We start from the raw sequence: 19,521 nt of genomic DNA on the forward strand, positions 1-19,521 counted from the left end.
TGAAAACTATGTGCATTTTATGCTTGGGAGAAAGACACATACCGTAATCTATTTAATGATTTGTTTGTTTTTATGTCTTTCTTCCTATTTTAGAAAACCTATTAATAAGGGTCTGAAAGCAGATTATTTAATATTAAAATGCCAGAGTGCCGCTCTACACCCTCCCCAAGCCATTCTCTCTCACTGTGATAGTTGGTAAGGCAGCAGACTAATCATACCAATAAAGAAATATGCCTTCATCATCCATGGTAGTCCCCCACCCTATTCAACCGACCACATCACCACATTCTCTCTCTCTCTCTCTCTTAGAAAGATAATAGCAAAAATCCGAATTAAAAGAAAAACAAAACAAAAAACTTCAAAAAATTCGAGCGTAGCGTATTTCGCCTCTGTTATGAGATAATGTCTGGGCCTATGAATGATCGCAAAATATAGCCACACAACCAAAGACAAAGGGAAAGATAGAAGAAACGGAGAATAGAAACAATTGTATGTTCAGTAGTAATGTTAATTAAATCATAATAATGACTTATGTCAATTGTAATACAATTAAATGTTTCAATTACCTCGTACTGGTTCCTAGTTCCTCATATATATATATATATATATATATATATATATATATATATATATATATATATATATATATATCACATCACTTGACAACTTATTTTACAATTATAAAATTCAGTACTACAGAAAATGCTAATTCAGGCTTGCTGGATGATGACTTTCACGGCCATACAAAAGAAATTTGAAACTGAAAGAAATAATAGCGATCACCTACCAACTGGGACGTTAAGCAGCCTGATAAAAGAAAAATTAGGTGTTTATGTTACAAGCCATAGCTTTTTGTCAAAACTTCAAATTTCATGAACAACTTTGCTATTATTTATGGAAGACAACTTTTTGTAGAGAGTTTCGGTGGAAACGACTGAGGTAAACTAAATACACGGTTAAAAGTGAAATTAAATGTTAAAAAATTTGAGCATAATATTTATTAAAATTTTGATACATGTCAAAATTTTGATACATGGTAAATGAATGATAGATTAAAATGACAGAATATTGATAATTTGCATACTTAGCGCGCTTTATGGAGCGCTTGGCTAATCTAACGAAACACTATGCACACGTTCTTTTTTTTTTCCGTGGGATCGAGGAAGATCCGTTCATCTTCCTTTTTAAAAATTGTAGTTTCTTTTTCTAAATTCACGTTTCCTTCAGATTTGTTAGGCTTTTTTTATATTTTAAAACTGAAAATGAAATTTCAGGTTTTTCCAGGTTGTTGAAGTTCACTTGTAACTCTGTAAGTAAAAGAGGATCACACGCTTGTGAGTAAATTTTCTGTCAGTCATGATCATGTGCGTTATGTTTAATCCGTGATGGTTCCTGTGTACTTGTTAATGTTGCTAGGGAAGGGGGTTGTCAGCTGACCTAACAAGTGATTCAAACACTGAAAATACCTAAAGGGTTTTACTGTATTTATTTTTTCAAATCTTTTTTTTTTTTTTTTTGGAGCGCTTGGTGCTATTCTGTGTAACGATAACACAATGTCCCCACTAGAGAATACTGATTCGGTACATTTCTTGTGTACACCGTACCACTACCGACACTTTGTTTTGTTCACTAGATTCCGCTGTTCAGTAGTCCTTTCCTGAAATTTGTGTTTTGGAAAACAACCCAAGTTACCCGGATATTATTTCCTGATAATTATATCGTTACTTTAGAATTTTACTGTTTCTTTGTTTAGACGCCAGGGCTAGCACAACAGCTGCGATCCAAACAGTGTGTGTGTGTGTGTGTGTGTGTGAGAGAGAGAGAGAGAGAGTATGTATGTATGTATGTATTTTAGGGTTTAACCGCAGAATCATTAGTACTACAATGTAAGACGTCGACCCAGATATGTAAGATCAGAGGGGGTCGACGCTTCACTATTAACAAGCGCCATATTTTTAAGAACATCTCGATGGAAAGCACCTCGTACTGACACAGCCGCACGGATTAAAGACTTTTTTTCCGAGTCCTAGTATACTGACTATAATTTTCCTGATCATAGTATATCCAAGCACAATTAAGATTCTGAGCTTTTCAAACTCTTACAGGTTTCTATCTCTTTAAGGAAACGAATGTGGCTAATCACATTGGTCAAATATTCTCAGAATATTCGTTTCGTTAAAGAAAATATACCATAACTTAACCGACTTCGGGATTGTTCGGTTGTCATCGCCCTTCAGCCAATAGAAATGGCATCCAGCAGAGTTGTGGTGGCACTCTATAGTTTCGTATTTTGCATATAATTTTTAGGAAAAAGAATTTCCCCGGCTTTCCTCACTGGTTATACTGGCTACTTAAAAAAGACCTTCTGTATCTTAGGTATAGTCCAAAGAAACTTTAATTCCCTTTATGTTGGTGCATGATTGATGGGTGTAATATGGGTTATAGAGTATGCAGCTTGGTCTTATTCGAGATGTGCACCTTACAAAATGTGCTAGCTCCACTTGGTCATTTTCCCTTCCTGAACTTCAGAGGTAAATTGAATAAAAAAAGAGCCGACAACTTTTTCTTTTACATTTTATATATTTGGTAATTCATTCATTGCACTTTCAGAAACTGGTATTGTCTAGCCTGGCAAAATTCATTTTCCCTATTTTAATAGCTGCTACGGATTGTGTACTTCGGACTAATTCAGGCGGATTTTTTTTTTTTTTTTTTTTTTAGCACAAGAGAGCGGTCATTTAATTTAGCAGTGTGTTTAGATGATGTACAATTTCCAAAAGTACATTATCCAAAGAAATGTCAGCCACATTACATTACAGTAGCATAGAGGAATGCCAACATTCTGTCCACTGTGCATGTTTTAAATGCAAACAACTTCACCTTACATTCGTCACTCTCTCAAAAGTACTTAATAACTGGTGAGCGCCCCCTATAATAAAAAAAAAAACAAGCTGTCATTTGAATTTGCTTTGATATGTTTATACTTTTGAAATATACAACTGGTTGTATCCACTTCTGCCAATTACATCGTATTCGTGATGATGACCTTAGGCTCTACCTTGACAGTCGTCTCATTCCTCTTGTAGAGGAGGAATAAATCATTTTTTTTCCGTTTCTTATGTCGACCGTAAACTAGATTTCCTTTTGCATACTAAACATATGTCAGAGGCAAATGTCAGAAAGCCATGTAATTAATAAGGTTCGCGGTAAACACGGCTGGGGTGGGGGGTGGGGGGGCAAATCTTCGGTAATAAACAATTTGGTAAGAGCTAAACATGAGTGCTTCGATTGTAAACCTTAGCTGCGCATGCTTGGTCATATACACAGTCTGGGATTTAGACGGTGGATGCATTTATAACTTTTATTTCAGAACGCCAATATGCTGAAGTCAGAGGACCATCACTTTATCATGACCGTATGCAGCATGCTTAATTCGTGATGGTTCGGGTGTACATGTTGATGGGAGTTGTCACGTGGCCTAACAAGTGGTCTCAACACCGGAAATAACTAATGGAAATTCTTTTTTATTTCTATAGCGCTATGTGTTATTCTGTGTAACGATAACACAATGTCCTCACTAGAACATATTGAATCGGCACATTTCTATTGTACACCGTGCCATGTCTCAGACGAACGATTCTGGCTCTTCAGTATGCTGCAAAATCCACGAAACAATGTGGTATTTATACCAAAATACCAAACCCTGTTAAGCTCAGAAACCAAACGTTACTCCACCTTTTGCAATACCAATTCGGGCTTACCAAGCAACTTCAAAAATTAGTGTTGCAAATATTTTAAACTTCTGTTAGCCCAAATCACCACTGTGCTTACAAAAAATGTTGCCAACAAAAATCCACTTTTTTCTCAGCATAGATTCGATAAAATTCGAGCATCTGATCGCAGCATTAGGTCCCTGTGTACAGACGGTTCGGAATTATGTAAATTTGGTGCTGGCATCCAATGGCATCATCTCCAACCGGTTACTGGACAAATAAGCCACACTTTTTACTGCAGCCATTGGCATGAATCATATAAGAATATGTGTCTGATACGTCATCGCTACATTATCACCGAATATCACCAATGTGTTCTATATGAGATATGCCATTCTTTAATAGTGGGTTTGATGTTCTTAAACTTGTGTTGAGTTTTTCATTCCACATATTTTTGCCAGTTAGAACGAACATGCTGATTTATATTATGTTTTCAAGTCAGTATATGGAATCTGCCATTATGAAACGGGCAATATCAGAATATGGAATCTTCCATTATGAAACTGTTAATTTGTACGAGAAAATAAACCGATCTCTGTTTCTAAAAGAATGCTGATATATGCCGGTCTCGCCAAGGCGCATGGCATTGTTCAACTCATTTCATAAATCCCATATCAAATCATTACCAATTTGAGATCATCTATTTGCGTCTCGACCGCTCCGGTTGCCTAGTGGTTAGAGCATCCGCTTCGGATGCGGGAGGACGCTGGTTCGCTCCCCGGTCGAGTCATACCAAAGACTTATAAAACTGGTACTATCAGTAGGAGGTTAGTGTTAGGACTGGTTGGACTGGTGTCAGGATAATGTGTCTGGGTAGGACATCATGCTGCATGTTTGCGCATGATAACCCAGTGCTAGACATTACCATAAACTGCCACACGGCAAACATCGTAGCAAAATGATGAATGAAAAATTGTTAACGCTACGTTAAAAATCCAAATCACACACACACACACACACACATACACACACACACACACGTGAATTACTAATATTCGGCTTAGAAAGACTTACTGGTGAATCATACAGATGTGAAACAAGAAAAATCACGCAAGTGTAAAATTATTAGAGTTTCGTGATGTATTAAGTTCTTTGTTGTTGTTTTTTTTTTTTTAGTTGAACGCCATGCGTCATCGCAAGTTAGGTTATACATGGCTACTAATATAACAGGTAGAGAAAGAACCCTTAAAACACCCAGGTAGGAACCACGACCCGAGCGGGCAGTGGAGAGATAGCGGTGATCTGTAACGGCGAACGCTTTAGTCCATTCAGCCATCCGGAGCCCACTGGTCATTAGGTGATTAGATAAAAATTACTGTAGTATTTGCGCCTTATAAGAACTTTTCAGTTGACAACGATTGTTTTATCGGCCCTGAAAGTGGGGAAAACCTGAACAATAAAGCGACGCTCATGCAGGTGTTTGATCAGTTTTGTATGAGACCCCTTGCATGTATAAATACATTGCATATTAATAGAAAATGTATGCGTATAATTAAACTGTTAATCTCCTTTTTATTATAAGCTACTTTTGTCCAGGACACTTTTTTTAGCACTAAGTGGCATTAGAGTAGGTCTAACCGAGAATTGAATGTTGTGCCCCCACCCCATCTTAATGAAGGAATTAGAAGAAAGCCAGGGGTTTAAAATATGATACGTTATTTGCGCGCTATCAGATGAATTTTGGCGCAATGTTGTGTTCTAACTTTGCATGAATTCCGAAATATCATGTAGGACTGAATCTGCTTAGCCCAAAAGACAGTACAGATTGTTTATCGCAATACGCAGACATCACTTCCTTTTTCCCATAAGATACTGTATAATCCCAAGACGTAGAGATACTTATAACAATATAGACTTCATGTAAACAGCAAAACACTTAAGATTTTGTGTAAATAAAGATAAAACAAAAAGTTTGGATGAGAAGTATGAGCAACGGCAAGAGAGGCCATGAGGGGAATTTCGAATTAATCAGGAAACACGAATCTTTTACCATAATGGGAGTAAAAGTATATAATAACAGTTTATTCCTAATACAAACGAAGTACGGGAATGTTGGTACAATTAATTTATATATAAAAATAGTTGCTAATAAAAGTTTGACAGTGTCAATCTCGCAAGCGTTACTAAATCCCAATCGAAAGAGGTGATACGAGAGTAAATATACTGTCAAACTTGCTTAGACTAAGTATAATCGGAATATCTCTGTCAATGTAGTAAGAATATCATTGTTAATGTAATAGGAATATCACTGTCAATGTAATCGGAATATCATTGTTAATGTAATGGGAATATCACTGTCAATGTAATCGGACTATCATTGTTAATGTAATGGGAATATCACAGTCAATGTAATCGGACTATCACTGTTAACGTAATGGGAATATCACTGTCAATGTAATCGGAATATCATTGTTAATGTAATGGGAATATCACTGTCAACGCAATCGGAATATTCACTGTCAATGTAATTGGAATATCTGTCAATGTAACTGTAAAGAATACGACCCGGATCAGTGAAATTCAGATTCGATTGATACTCATCCCCTCCCCAAGACAATAAAAAAAATAATGCCATTAATAAGGACAGCATATTTATTTAAAGAAAATGTAGCAAGAACAACCGACTTGATGAATACACAGATACCATACACAAAAGTAATAGTATATGAAATTTTAAAATGCAAATTTAGAAAAAAATTAAGAAAAAAAATCAAAATTCTATTCTGAGATCGAAAACAGCAGGTTGAAAACCCTTTTAAAATTTGCACCTAAGATAGATATGCGATAACACAACGGGGTGAAGTGCATCAATAAATCTGCGCAGTCTGCAAGACGATGATGACCTGAGGCGAGAAGTACACGTTTAGACATGGCGAAACATAACACAAATTGTTAGGTTGTTGAAAAGGAATATATAAATGACACATAGAACAGAGGCCAACAATTAATTTTCTTGTATGTGTAATTGGGTGGGGCTCTCAAATAGCTTAAACTATTCTAGCGCTGATTAACTGAATTTTGTTTACATTATCCATTGTTTTAGTTAGAATAAATAAATTATCTTGAAGTGAAGAAAAAAATCCTAGATCAAAACAAAATCACAGACTAGGTTAGCGCCCTCCCCAAGGGGTGGCCGAGTGGTCGCCTTTACAGATCACTCCATCTAACCTATGTCATTGTGGGTTCGAGTCTCAACAAGGCCAATATTGTTAAAAAAATGAGTAAATGTGCAAACGAAAATACATGTGGCTGTCATTGACATGGGAACTACTCGTTCCGTTGAATATATCTATTTTCACATCATTGTTTAGGAGAACTTTTATGTTAAGTTTATTTTTAACGTATTTTTCCATGATTTTAGAAAGTGGAATCGCTATAAATAGCATACATTGATGAGAATTTTAGTTCTCATAATATAACATTACAAGCATGGTAGTACTAATAAAATGTATTTAAACTACACCATTCCACCTTTAAACAACATGTTTATTGCCAGATTCTTTGATTAGTAACGTTCTTTTAACCTCCCCCCGTTTCCAGTCTACAAGCCATTGCATAGTGTTTCGACTTTATGATCTTAAACTACATAATAAGATAAAAAGCTAAACCAAGGTTTGTTAAATTTAAAATATTACCCTCCCCCCAAAGCACAAAGTGAAAGAACTGAAAATATCGTATAGTATCGGGAATTAGCTTCTATAATACTAAAAGTTGAATAATTTCCAAATGTTCCGAGTAATATGAATAAGTTCCAAAGGTATTTCGAATGACTTCACTTTTGTACTGATGTGTCAACAGTACCAAAAATAAAAATCACTGATATAATCCCAAATTGTCTTTAAATGAATTCACGGTAATTCCAATACAGCTATTAATCCAAATGTCTTAGAATGAATTCACAGTTATCCCGTAGAGACAGTTATTATATATTCAAATAGTTTTTAAACGAATCTTAGAATACTGCAATTCCAACGAATGATTATAGTAAATTAAGTAAACGAATTAGTCATCTCATATACCTCTTCCAAGACCAACAGTACTACTAAGAATGTCTCATTCTGCGTAATAATTCACTTTTAAAGAAAGAAAATGCGCAATAGTGAAAATGGCAACATCAGGCTTTCAACGAATCCTTGATCTTATTTCGAAATCACTTTACAGTAAACAACTCGTCTGTTTAATTCTGGCTAATCACAAATTAGGCCAGGCTAGCCTTTACCAGAACTCATGTCCTTGTCGGATCATGTGATACATACTTGCACTTAGTTCGACTCGACCTTGGAACTTATGAATAAATCAATATATGCATTATTCATGACTCATCTTACTGTACAAAATATATATCATACAAATAATAAGATCTTAGCATTATTATTATTAACTAAATGACCCTTGCAATCACTATTATTATGAACATAATGCACATAATATAGATATACATAACTATAGTATTTTTACAATACTAATATATTTCTGCGTCATCATTTATTTTCGTGTGTCTCAAATTTTGTGGAATTTTTTAAAGAAAAAAAAAACATTGCGGCATTACCTGTCTAAGTTTCATATATGTAGATATTTTAATTTCGTAGACTAACTTCTACTAATATTTGATATAAAGAATACAAAAGAACTATCGCTTCAATGTTTAAAACAATGTTACCACATGTATGGTACAAATCAAATACCTGTCTATATCAACCACGTGCACTCAACATGAAAGGAAGCCGACACAGTCAACCACACTAAGCTAATCGGTTAGTAAAGTATTTGAGCATGATCTCGTCCTTACAAAACTATCCATGAAGTTGCATGATAGTTGTAAAATTCAGTGCAAATCACGATGGGTTCTATATCACTATTGCACATACAGACCAAGCACATAACAGCTGCCACTTGTTCAATGCAATCATGAAAGCAACGTCAACATTTTATGCTAACAAAATGAAACAAGAACCCTTAGATGGAACTGGCACTCTATTGCGAGCAAAGAATTTCAATTAGTTCAAGACATAACCATTTCTTCCTTCGAGCTGGCAAGTGTTGAAATTATGCTATTTTTCAGCGATAACAAGATTTTCAAATTAGCTGCTGTGGTACACATATTTGATGTCATTTACTACAAAGTAGACATCGTTAGAAGTCGTTTTATAAGAACTCCATGTAATAATGCTCATCCGTTCGGGGAGGGTATTGAGAACAAAAGTTTTAAGACTGTCTTAGTGGCAGTCATACTGAATGTACGACTTGCACATTTAAAAAAAATCCAACTAGGCATCATAATAAATCTATTGTTGGAATATTCATGTTGGTAATAGTCATTCATTTGAAGAGTAATAGCTATAGAGTTAACACAATTTTCAAGATGCGACTTTATGTTCAGGAGGGGTATTATTAATATGAAATTTTAAGATGGCTACTGGGGGGGGGGGATCATGTTAGACGTCAGATCGGTACCAGTTTCATTTAAAGAAAAAACGGGACATCATTAGAAGCCTTATGATGAAAACCAACGTCATTATAACTTTCCGATTCTGAAGAACTGTGATAACAAGATTTTTAAGATGGCTGCCACGATGGCCACATTGGATTTCATATAGGCGCCATTTTTATTTAGGACCAGCTTAAAACAGAAGTCTTTTCGTGAAAACCACACGTTAGTACAATCGTTCATTCAGGAGAAGTAGCTATAACTAGGTTTTCAAGATTACTGATGTGGCGACCATATTGGATGTGATCGGAATTATTTTTACAATGGACCATTTAGACACCATAATAAGTATTTTAATGAAACCCCATGTTGATATAACGATCCATTCTAGAGAAATGGCGATAAAAATGTTTCAAGATGGCTGTAGTGGTGGCCATATTGGATGCAAGATGTGCATCATTTTTATTTAGATCTAACTAAACATCATAAGAAGTCTTTTAGCGAAAACCTCTTGTTGATATGCCACCCATTCAGGAAATATAGCGATAACAAGATTTTCAAGTTGTTCGCTGTGGCGGCCATATTAGAGTCTGAGCAGAACTAATTTTTCATTTAGGACCAACTAGACCATGGGATGAATGCGTGTGTGAAGTTTCAAGGCAATTTTCCATGTAGTTAAGGAGAAGAAGCGAGGAAAATAAAAATAAAAAACCTCAAGTTAACGGTCGAACGGATGACTTGACCATCCCCTAAGCTCTTCTTGTGTATGACCTGTGCCGCTAAAATTGGATCACACTTTTGTTTCAACCCGTTTCAATATAAAACTCAGTCTTTAACCACTAGATTTTACAAAAATAAGGACGACAATGAAGAATTAAATCACATTTTCACAATTGGTATCCTGCATAGGTCACAAAGACCACCAGGGTAAAGGAAGACGTCAGAAGATCTGTTTACTGTATCAGTGGACCTTTGAAGTTTATAATCATTCAAGCCGATTCGTGCCGAGTGGTAATTGCGGCGTAAAAAGGTGTTAAAGTTTGGACCAAACTGGTTTCGAGGATGCTGGAATTGATTAGTTCAACAAATGGTGATTGTTTACTTGAAATAACGATTGTGTATCCCAGTAGACCTGACTGACACGATGTCGATTCAATGTTTTTGTTCGAAGATCTGCGAAATGTGAGCTTTAGTGTTGTGCTGTAATTAGTATATATAAGAAGTGTTTGATTAGTAACTGTGCTTGCATCAGTGTTGTGATCAAAATAATAGTTCTAGTATTTTAAAGTCATGTTGTTCATTGGGATGGCGGATACGTGCATAAATAAATTATACGTTCTTGCACGTGAATTTATTTTGACAAGGTTTCTCTTGAATAAAGAACTTGAATAATTATTAAATCTAATTTTGAATATATAAACAACATTTATTATTCTTTCTTTCATTTTCAATAAAATTTGTATTTTAATACTTTATGCATCATCTCGTCTTTCTTCACGAACATATTGATTTTTGGCAGTGAGTGGACTTCAGATACCGGATACCTTATAGATACGTGTGTATTTAAATAACATAAAATGCTGTATCATTTTTTTTAAGGGGTTAAAATAAAACAGTGACAAGTAAAAGCTATTATTTTATTATTTTACTACCAGATTAAGGAAATGACGTCGATTTATCGAACATCTTTGTTGAATTCTAGCAATGAAACGCAATAAGAAAATGCGTGCGTGCGTGCATGTGTGTGTGTGTGTGTGTTGGGTTTGCTTCTTCATTGTATATCGTAAATTTTTCTGTTGGTATTTTAATTCGTGGTTCTGACTGCACAGTTCCTTAACAAACGCCCGTTTTACATTTTCCTGTTTTAATTTCGAGACAGTGAACTTTTAGGGCATTGATTTGCTTTGTGGTCATCTGCTAGGCTGCATGCGGGCATTGAGCTTGGAGACCAAAAGCCTGTTGTTTGTCCAACATTCTGTACTTCTAATGGCCTCATGACTCTCATCATACGTCTTTTCTCCTTTCCATTTGATCTGCAAGCTGTACCAACAGGACCAAAATGACGTCATAAGAAGTATTTGAGTTAAAACCTCATGACAATGTTATTTTTCGTTCAGACAAAGCGATAACAATGACTTCAAAATGGAGGCCATAACCGCCAGGTTGGTCTTCAGACCGTCACAATATTTAATAGGTCCAACGAGACGTTATAAAAAGTCTTTTCAGTTAAAACCGCATGTTGATATGTCCGTTTATTCAGGAGTAACGATGACACGATTTCAAGACGGTAGCAAAGACGGCAACATTGGATATCAGATTGGCACTATTTTAATTAAGAACTAACTTGACAATAAAAGAAGTCATGTGGTGAAAACTCCATGTCAATATGACCTTCCATTCAGGAGAGTAGCGACAACATCATTTTCAATATGGCTGCTTTGGTAGCTATGACGGACAGCGATTAGTACCCATATTGGACATTAGAAGACTTTTAGCGAAAAAAACCTGCTGATGTGATCATCAATTCAGGAGAAGGAGCGATAACAATATTTTCAAGATGGCCACTGTGTCTGTCATATTGGGTGTCCCAGTTAGGATCAACCAAAACATGTGATGAAAGGGTGTGTGTATTTAAAGTTTGCTCACAATTCTCCAAGCAGTTTAGAAGGAGCAGCGATGATAACTTGGGTAACGGACGGTCTGACACGGACCGGACTAAAGGAGGTGGGGGCTGGGGCGCGTCTTAGTCCCCCCCCCCGTGTTTGCCATGGATAAAACATATACAGGTCTAAACTATCTAATCCTGAGCCTAATATAGCTTTTAATAATATTATTTTCGTATAACGATCATTTAAGGACTGCTTTCAGGGGATGTACGTAAATCTGTAAATCTATAAGCAACTAACGTAAGCGTCCTTCGGATGCGGGAGGTCGCGGGTTCACACCCCGGCCGAGTCATACCAAAGACTTATGTACAAAAATGGCACTAACAGCTGCCTTGCTAGACGCTCAGTCTTAAGAGATTAGTCTTAGGACTGGTCTGCTTGATGTCAGGATGATGTGACTGGGTGGGACATCATGCTACATGTCTGCGGCATCATTCCCCAGTGCTAGGCATCACTATAAACTGCCACACCGTAGATATCGTACCGATATGACTCAACAATTGTTATAGCTACGTTTACGATCCAAATCACACACACACACACACACACACACACACACCTTAATCAGACTTGGGTCAAACGAAAGATAATAGGCCACACCATAAGCTATACTGGTTATATAAACCGATAAGAGCAAAAAAATGATGTAATGCACAGTATAGAATACAAATACTAACTCTTATGAGCAACCCACGAGAAAGCTACATTTGGCTCTAATGTTATCCTCCCCCCGTGAATATGTTTGATGATATGAAGTTTTTATGAGATGTTATGTTCTCTCCTGTAAATAGCGCTTACTGTACTGAACATGTCTGCGCACAGTGATCTGAACACCGCATGAAACAAGCACATTCTTGATGAAATCTATGGAAGACAGTAGGAGCCATCTTATAAGAAGTTATGGTCAATACATAAGTTACATGACGTTTGAATTAATAATTTTTTTAAACGTATTAGTTAATTAGGTCCGCCTGTAATTACCTTCTGAGTTTCATTTAACCTATTTCTTGATAACGAGCCTTCCTTGGGTATGTATGTATGTGTGTATGTATGTGTGTGTGTGTTGTGTGTGTGTGTGTGTTGTGTATGTATGTATGTATGTATGTATGTGTGTGTATATGTATGTGTGTGTGTGCGTGCGTACGTGCGTATGTATGTATGTATGTATACAAATGGATAAATTGGCTCACAAACTGTAACGTTATTCATGGGTAACAGTCCTTCTGGATGCTCGTATCTAAGTTGCTGACACTGCTTTTACGTTTGCTTGTTGTTCTTTATGATTTTGTGTTCTTGTTATGTTTTTTATATAGTAAAGCATTCTTATACCGATAAAGATCTTGAATGGATATTATTTGCCCGCTTTTGAATACAATAAATAATCTAACATTTGTTGACCTTCTTCGTTTGCAAACACTGATCACGTGAAGGTCATCTTCACAAACAGTACTTGTTGCCGCTTGCAATGGAAAATTTCCACAGCTACTGACTCGTTGAATCAGGTTGACAAAGGAAATAAATTGCGCATGCGTAGATAAAACTGAAAACTTTAGCTAGAACATTTCATGTCCATCGCATTGATATAACGACCTGTCGTTGTTCAAAATGATTGCGTATTTTATTCATCTGTTTGCTTCTATGTTTTTTGTTTCCCAAATGACCAAGTATTGACGACTACAATTCGTAAAGTAAAATCCTCGTATGATAGGTCTACTTTTGTTTCTGCAGTGACTAATTTATATAACAGAGAGAGAGAGAGAGAGAGAGAGAGAGAGAGTTCAAATAACCCTTGTCTGAATAGTTGCTACACGGTTGCTATATTAGGTCGCCATTGATATTTTGTAATCAAATGAATTTAATCACAGAAAATAATTACAAAACGTCCTTTTAAAATATACAACGCCATTGTCATTTAGATAGTTTCATTGTGAAACATTACACGTAATCTTGGCAAGTGGTGGTCAAATTTTGAAGAAAAAAAATAAATATTTTCAGATCGCGAGTTACAAGTAGTTCTATCAGTCACAACTTTTTAAAATTTGCATATAATTTTAACAATTACAGAAATGTTATTAAAAAAAAACCATTTCGGCACGAGTTTTTTAAATGCAAAGGACCTTGAACAATTTGCAGATCGATTTTTGTTTTAAGAAGAAAGATAAGTTCAGAATGACCTATAGAACTGACATTTGATGCAGTAAGTCTTTTCTAGCAAAAAGGACATTCCATATTAATAAAATCAATTTAACTAGTGGATTAAAGGCCGCTACTTTCCGTATTGGCAAAACATTGAAAAACTGTTTCAGTCTAATTCTAGCGGTATTAAATAGGGAACTTTTAAAAAAAGAAATCAAACAGATATCGGCTGTTATGATACTTTGGGTCGAGGTAGTCTCATGGACGTCTGCAGCTTGGGGGAGGGGGGAAGACTCAAAAGAGGTAATTGTTATCCCTTCCCGGATTTTAAATATAGCCATTTGATTTGTGGTCTGAACTCTGCCCGCATTCCTGTGGACAACCATGGGTAAAGACTGATACGGTCTTTCGCACCGCTGTTTTGATATTATGAACGAGATATCTGAGTGAACAAGACTATTCAGATATTTCAGACGGCACTGCAAAGGTCAGAGGAAGCTCGAGCTAGGCCTAATGTAGGTATAGGATATGAAAATTGATGCACCAGTTTTTGCAAGTAAACCAAGCTATTTTTCAATGGAGATGCACCCAAGAATGACAAAAATGAAGTCTCAACTGTCTCTGTGATGCAGCTCGGCGTGATTTCGGGACATGAATGGAGGGAGGAGTGGGCAATTATCAAAATGCTTGTACTAATATCAGTACCCTTACTCGTACCTCGTGGACAGGGTACTAACATGAGCATATACGTGTTAATGGAGCAAGCCGGGTGTGATTCGCACCCGGCGTTCTTTTAGCCTAATAATAGCACTTTAAACATATTCCTCGAATATAATCAAATAAATTTAGTAGTCCTCTTATTTGATACAGGAAGTATCGAAAATCATTGTAGAAATAGTTGTAAAATCTCGTTTACCTTTTCTAGCCGATATTTTCGTTTAGATCGTCCGCCATATTATTTCAAAAAATGATTACTTCCGTTCTCAGCCTCGTTTGTTTGTGTGCCATATAAGGACATTGACGCCTTATTTGGAAATGTAAACAAATCGTAGTAAAAATTTGGCGCCGTTTGGGTCAGAAATTCGGTGCATTAAAAGTAAATACAGTTTATCGGCAACTTTCAAATTCCACCAAGAAGCGATTATTCGCCACTTGATTGATAATAATATAGCGTAGAATATCCAAAATATAGTCTGGCAAGCCTTACGTAGAAAAGGGGTCACGGCGAGAGTCTCGCGTTATCTGTCATGGCGGACAGGATAAGGTTAGAGTAACCATGCCAATTTATTTTATCGTGTAAGGGCTTAATAAATTCAAAATAAGCCAAACTTCTTTCACAACATGATTATACTTATGTAGTTGATTTCTACACTGTTTGTTTTTCTGACTTTAGTGATGATTTATTTTGCTCCATTACATGATATGGGATCAGTTCGTAGCCTCAACCACAACAAATCAAGTTGAGGCTACGACATCGTAGCTATCAAAATGCATGTTTGTCAATTTTCAGAAAAAACATGGTCCCACTTAATTTCATGAAAATGAACAGTCTATAACTCTTGATGGTGCCAAAAACATGTGTATAGCATCAGTTTTAATTAGGACAAACAATGAAAGCTATAGCAAGTCACATTTGTCATCTGCCTGCCGAGGAATGCATGTACCCTTTTCCCGACCCCATATTTATTTTCCTGAAATCTAACACAACTGTTTCATATGTTTGTATAAATTATTTCGACAGAATATAGCCATGCTTAAGAAATACTAAACTTCAGAAATGAAAAATATTTGTAAAGGGGCCATAACAAGGGGGAGATCACTCAGCGGGCCTTTTCCTGTTACCAACAATGCAATGTGTGTGTGTGTGTGTGTGTGTGTGTGTGTGTGTGTGTGTGTGTGATTTTGACTTTTAACGTAGCTTTAACAATGTTTCAGTCATATCGCTACGATGTCTGCAGTGTGGCAGTTTATAGTGATGCCTAGCACTGGTGCATCATGTCGCAAACATGGGGCATGATGTCCCACCCAGTCACATTATCCTGACACCAGGCCGACCATTCCTAACACTAACCTCCAAATGCTGAGTACCAAGCGAGGTAGCTGTTAGTACCATTTTTGTAAGTCTTTGGTGTGACTCGGCTGTGGAAACAATGCAATAAAGTAAGCTATTGGCAACATATTGGGGGGGGGAGGAGAAAAAAACGTCTTAGCAGGTGGCACATCAAACTTTTTTGTACTGAAGGTTTCTAGTACAGAAGAATAGGAAATATGCGAAACAAACCCAAATCATCGTTTACATCATTCTTTGTCATTTATCTGTATTATTTTATATAGAGCTTTCTAGGACTTAATTCATAGAGGTATAATCCTGCCATGACACCGTTCAGTTAAATAAATTGAATACGTACATTCAAGAGAAGAAACATAAACATCATTTTATTTATCTGAATGGTACGGTAAATAGAGGTTACTCAGAGATATGATACATTCAAGGACTGGTAGCTTAAGACCTACTGTGTTTATGATTATTATCTCCTCTTATAGTCCTACAACATAAGACACATCATCCGATATTTTTGTTCTGGGGTAGTCCTACAATGTAAGACATAGCTCATGTTGGTTTTGTTACCCCCAATACATACATAATAGCGTCAAGGTCTTACATGTATGACTAGTTCTGGAGGGGTGATGGGTCTTACCGCCTAACTAACGGCACTGTGTAGCGTGTTTTGATGTCGACTAGTGTAACGAAAGTCAAAATTTCAGAAATATCACACACAACTGGCAACCAATAACGACGCTTTTCTACAAAGTAAAGTTTAATGTTTTTGTCAGACTTTACTTAACCTTATGTTTTTTCTCTAATAAATTCAAATTCTCACAAAAGAAATGAACTTGTTTTCAAGTTTCGTTGGCCTATATTTCAGTTTCAATAGACATCGAAACACGTTATACATGGATGTTATTTGGGTAGTAAATTTATTTTTTGGGTAGTAAGACATAGCACTAAAACAAAAACATGTGATATGTCTTACATTGTTGGACTACTCTTAATGTATGGAAATAAAAATTGTAAAATTTTCAACGCTTCGAAAAAACATTTATTTTTCCATCCAAGGGCCGCTTAGTGCCATAAACATGTATCTGGATGTTTGTTCTGTTTGGGTTCCAAAATTTTACGTTAAGAGATTCCAAATTTATCTCGAAATATGCCATAAAAGGAAACCACTGTTCTGGAGCCTAAGCGGCCACAGAAAACGGGAAGCCTGAAACAGTTATGCCCCCTGACAGTTCTATTAGGAATCAGTTCACAATTAATACTTCCAGTTCAGTACCCACGAATGTAGTTCTAGTCTATTTTTAGAACATTTTTTCCTCTCTCAATTTGGTGGTGATAGAAGAGTTTTATTTATGCATTTTTGGTAGGGATTTAAAGGTAACTGTTTATTCTTCATAATATGAGCTCAGGGTGTTGTTGTATGTGTGTATTTCGGCGACAGTGCACAGTGAGTAATAAGGCCTTGGTGATGCTCCGGAAGTGAAATCTGTGTTCTGTTTACATGGTGATGTGTTGACAGTTCAGCATCTAAAAAAAGAGCAGGTCAACCTTTGACGAGAACTTCACCGTGAAGTCATCTTTGAAGGTAGTTTAGATTAGCATATGATTTGTATTGATTGTCACACAGTGGAAAGGTCAGTACTGAGAAACCAATGTAGATAACATATAGTAAAATTAATTGTGTCCTATGTCCATTAGGCTAATGTGTGGTGTGTTGATAAAATTTCTTTCAACCGTGGACAAGGAAAGGTGGCTTTTACAACGTCAACTTAAACATAAGGGAATAAATCTATAGTCCTTAGTTTCAAAGTTGTAGAAGTGTCGGGTGACTCTTGCAAGCATTTGTAATCGTAATTGCTATTTTTTTTAATAAAACATACGGTTGAAAACTAAAATCAACAAACGCAATCTGATATAGAAAAGAAAAAATACACTACTCACCTCCAAACTTTATGATCCTACAGATTTTACTAATCCCGGTGATTCTGATTATATTCTTTTCACAACAGTGAACAATTTCTTTGCATTGATAAATGTATAAGTAATCCCGTTTTATTAAAGAATGTAACCACTAGCTACATGAGCGTGAATCGAATAATAGTTACTTTCCTTACATATGTTAAGCGCGTCGTCTGCTTTAAGCTGGTCGGATCCGCTCCGGTTTGGCGCGAAGATCAATATTTCGCGTCTCGGTAATGTTTATTTTTTGCTTTGTTGGTCCATTTAAATTCAGCTAGAAAGGGTAATGGGATCTGTTTTGCTCTTACAAAATTTGTTTGCACAAGAGCAAAAAGTATTTTTTTACCCCTTTTATTTTCTTTTGGAGAAAACTGTATATACCCCACCAACACCTCTTGAACGATCGATTCCCATGTGTTGGTCTTAAAAGCACAATAAGCTGTATATGCGATGTTGATTTTTCCTAAATCACCGTTAAGGAGCCCCTACACAGCAAATTCAGTTTTCACGAGCAAATTCAGCGTTCAAGAAAAAAGCAAATACATGTTTTGAAATTAATGGTGAAGAAAAGCGAGACAGGTAAGGTCTACTTGAGTAATTTACCATCATTTGGAGTGATGTGGAGGTCGACATTACTTTAGTGTAAAGCCAGGCGTCCAAAGAAACTGATATTAACAATAATAAGCAACAAGGGGACATTGTTCCGTCCAATACAGCTTATGTGAGTGTAAGATAACGAAGAAAAACACAATTAAATAAAATCTCTTAATTGTCATGCTTAAGTATTTCTTTTTTTTTTCTGTTTTAATTTTAGATTGTTTGAAATGCAAGTTTATCATTTGATGTGCATAGTTCGTTCACGTTTATTATTTATAGCTTTTTTCGTTTCAAAAACAGCAACATTGCACATGGTACATCAAGAACTTTCAGAATTCTTGAGTGGATGCCGAAAAGTCATCCAATATGGCCGCCGTAACGTAAAGTAAATGAACCATTAAACAGCTTCTACTCAAAACCCGTTCGGCAGAGTGGAACCCAATTTGACAAAAGCCTTATGCGATGACGTGCTTCACAAATTATATAGAAGATGCCGGTCAGCAGAATTTCACCAATTTCTACAGAGATACTGATATTTGTGGTTTTAAATTTGATACAAATGATACATATTCACCACCAAATGTGGGAATCGATGATAAAAAGAAATACAAATTCTTTAAATGACTCATTTAACACCGCTTGACAGAATTTGACTAAATTTGGCAGAAAGCAATCTTGCATGAATGACTTTTATATTTATACATATAAAAACCTCCCAAAACTTTTGGTATCTTTCTAAAACTGCTTAGCAGAATTTGACCAAATTTGATAGAAAAGACATGCTTGAAAGCCTTTAACATTATACAAATTATGTCGACCCACCATCAAATATGGCCTCTGTTACTAAATATAGAGGAATACTGACACACCTTTATCGAGACAAAAAAAAAAAAAGAAAAACAA

General features: G+C 36.0%; 1 protein-coding gene across 1 annotated transcript in view; it reads right to left on the minus strand.

Annotated features, from left to right (window-relative positions):
- The window catches only part of LOC149789615 (carnosine synthase 1-like), a 68,819-nt gene extending 50,674 nt beyond the window's left edge, over window positions 1-18,145 (minus strand). Inside the window, exon 1 of the mRNA XM_089971640.1 lies at window positions 18,004-18,145. The gene's annotated coding sequence lies outside the window, so the exon portion shown is untranslated. The remainder of the gene's footprint in view (window positions 1-18,003) is intronic.
- Window positions 18,146-19,521: the final 1,376 nt, after the last annotated feature.

This window comes from Sinohyriopsis cumingii, chromosome 10, assembly GCF_028554795.1.
Source record: "Sinohyriopsis cumingii isolate HCF-2022 chromosome 10, ASM2855479v2, whole genome shotgun sequence".
In the NCBI taxonomy this organism is placed as follows: Eukaryota; Metazoa; Mollusca; class Bivalvia; order Unionida; family Unionidae; genus Sinohyriopsis; species Sinohyriopsis cumingii.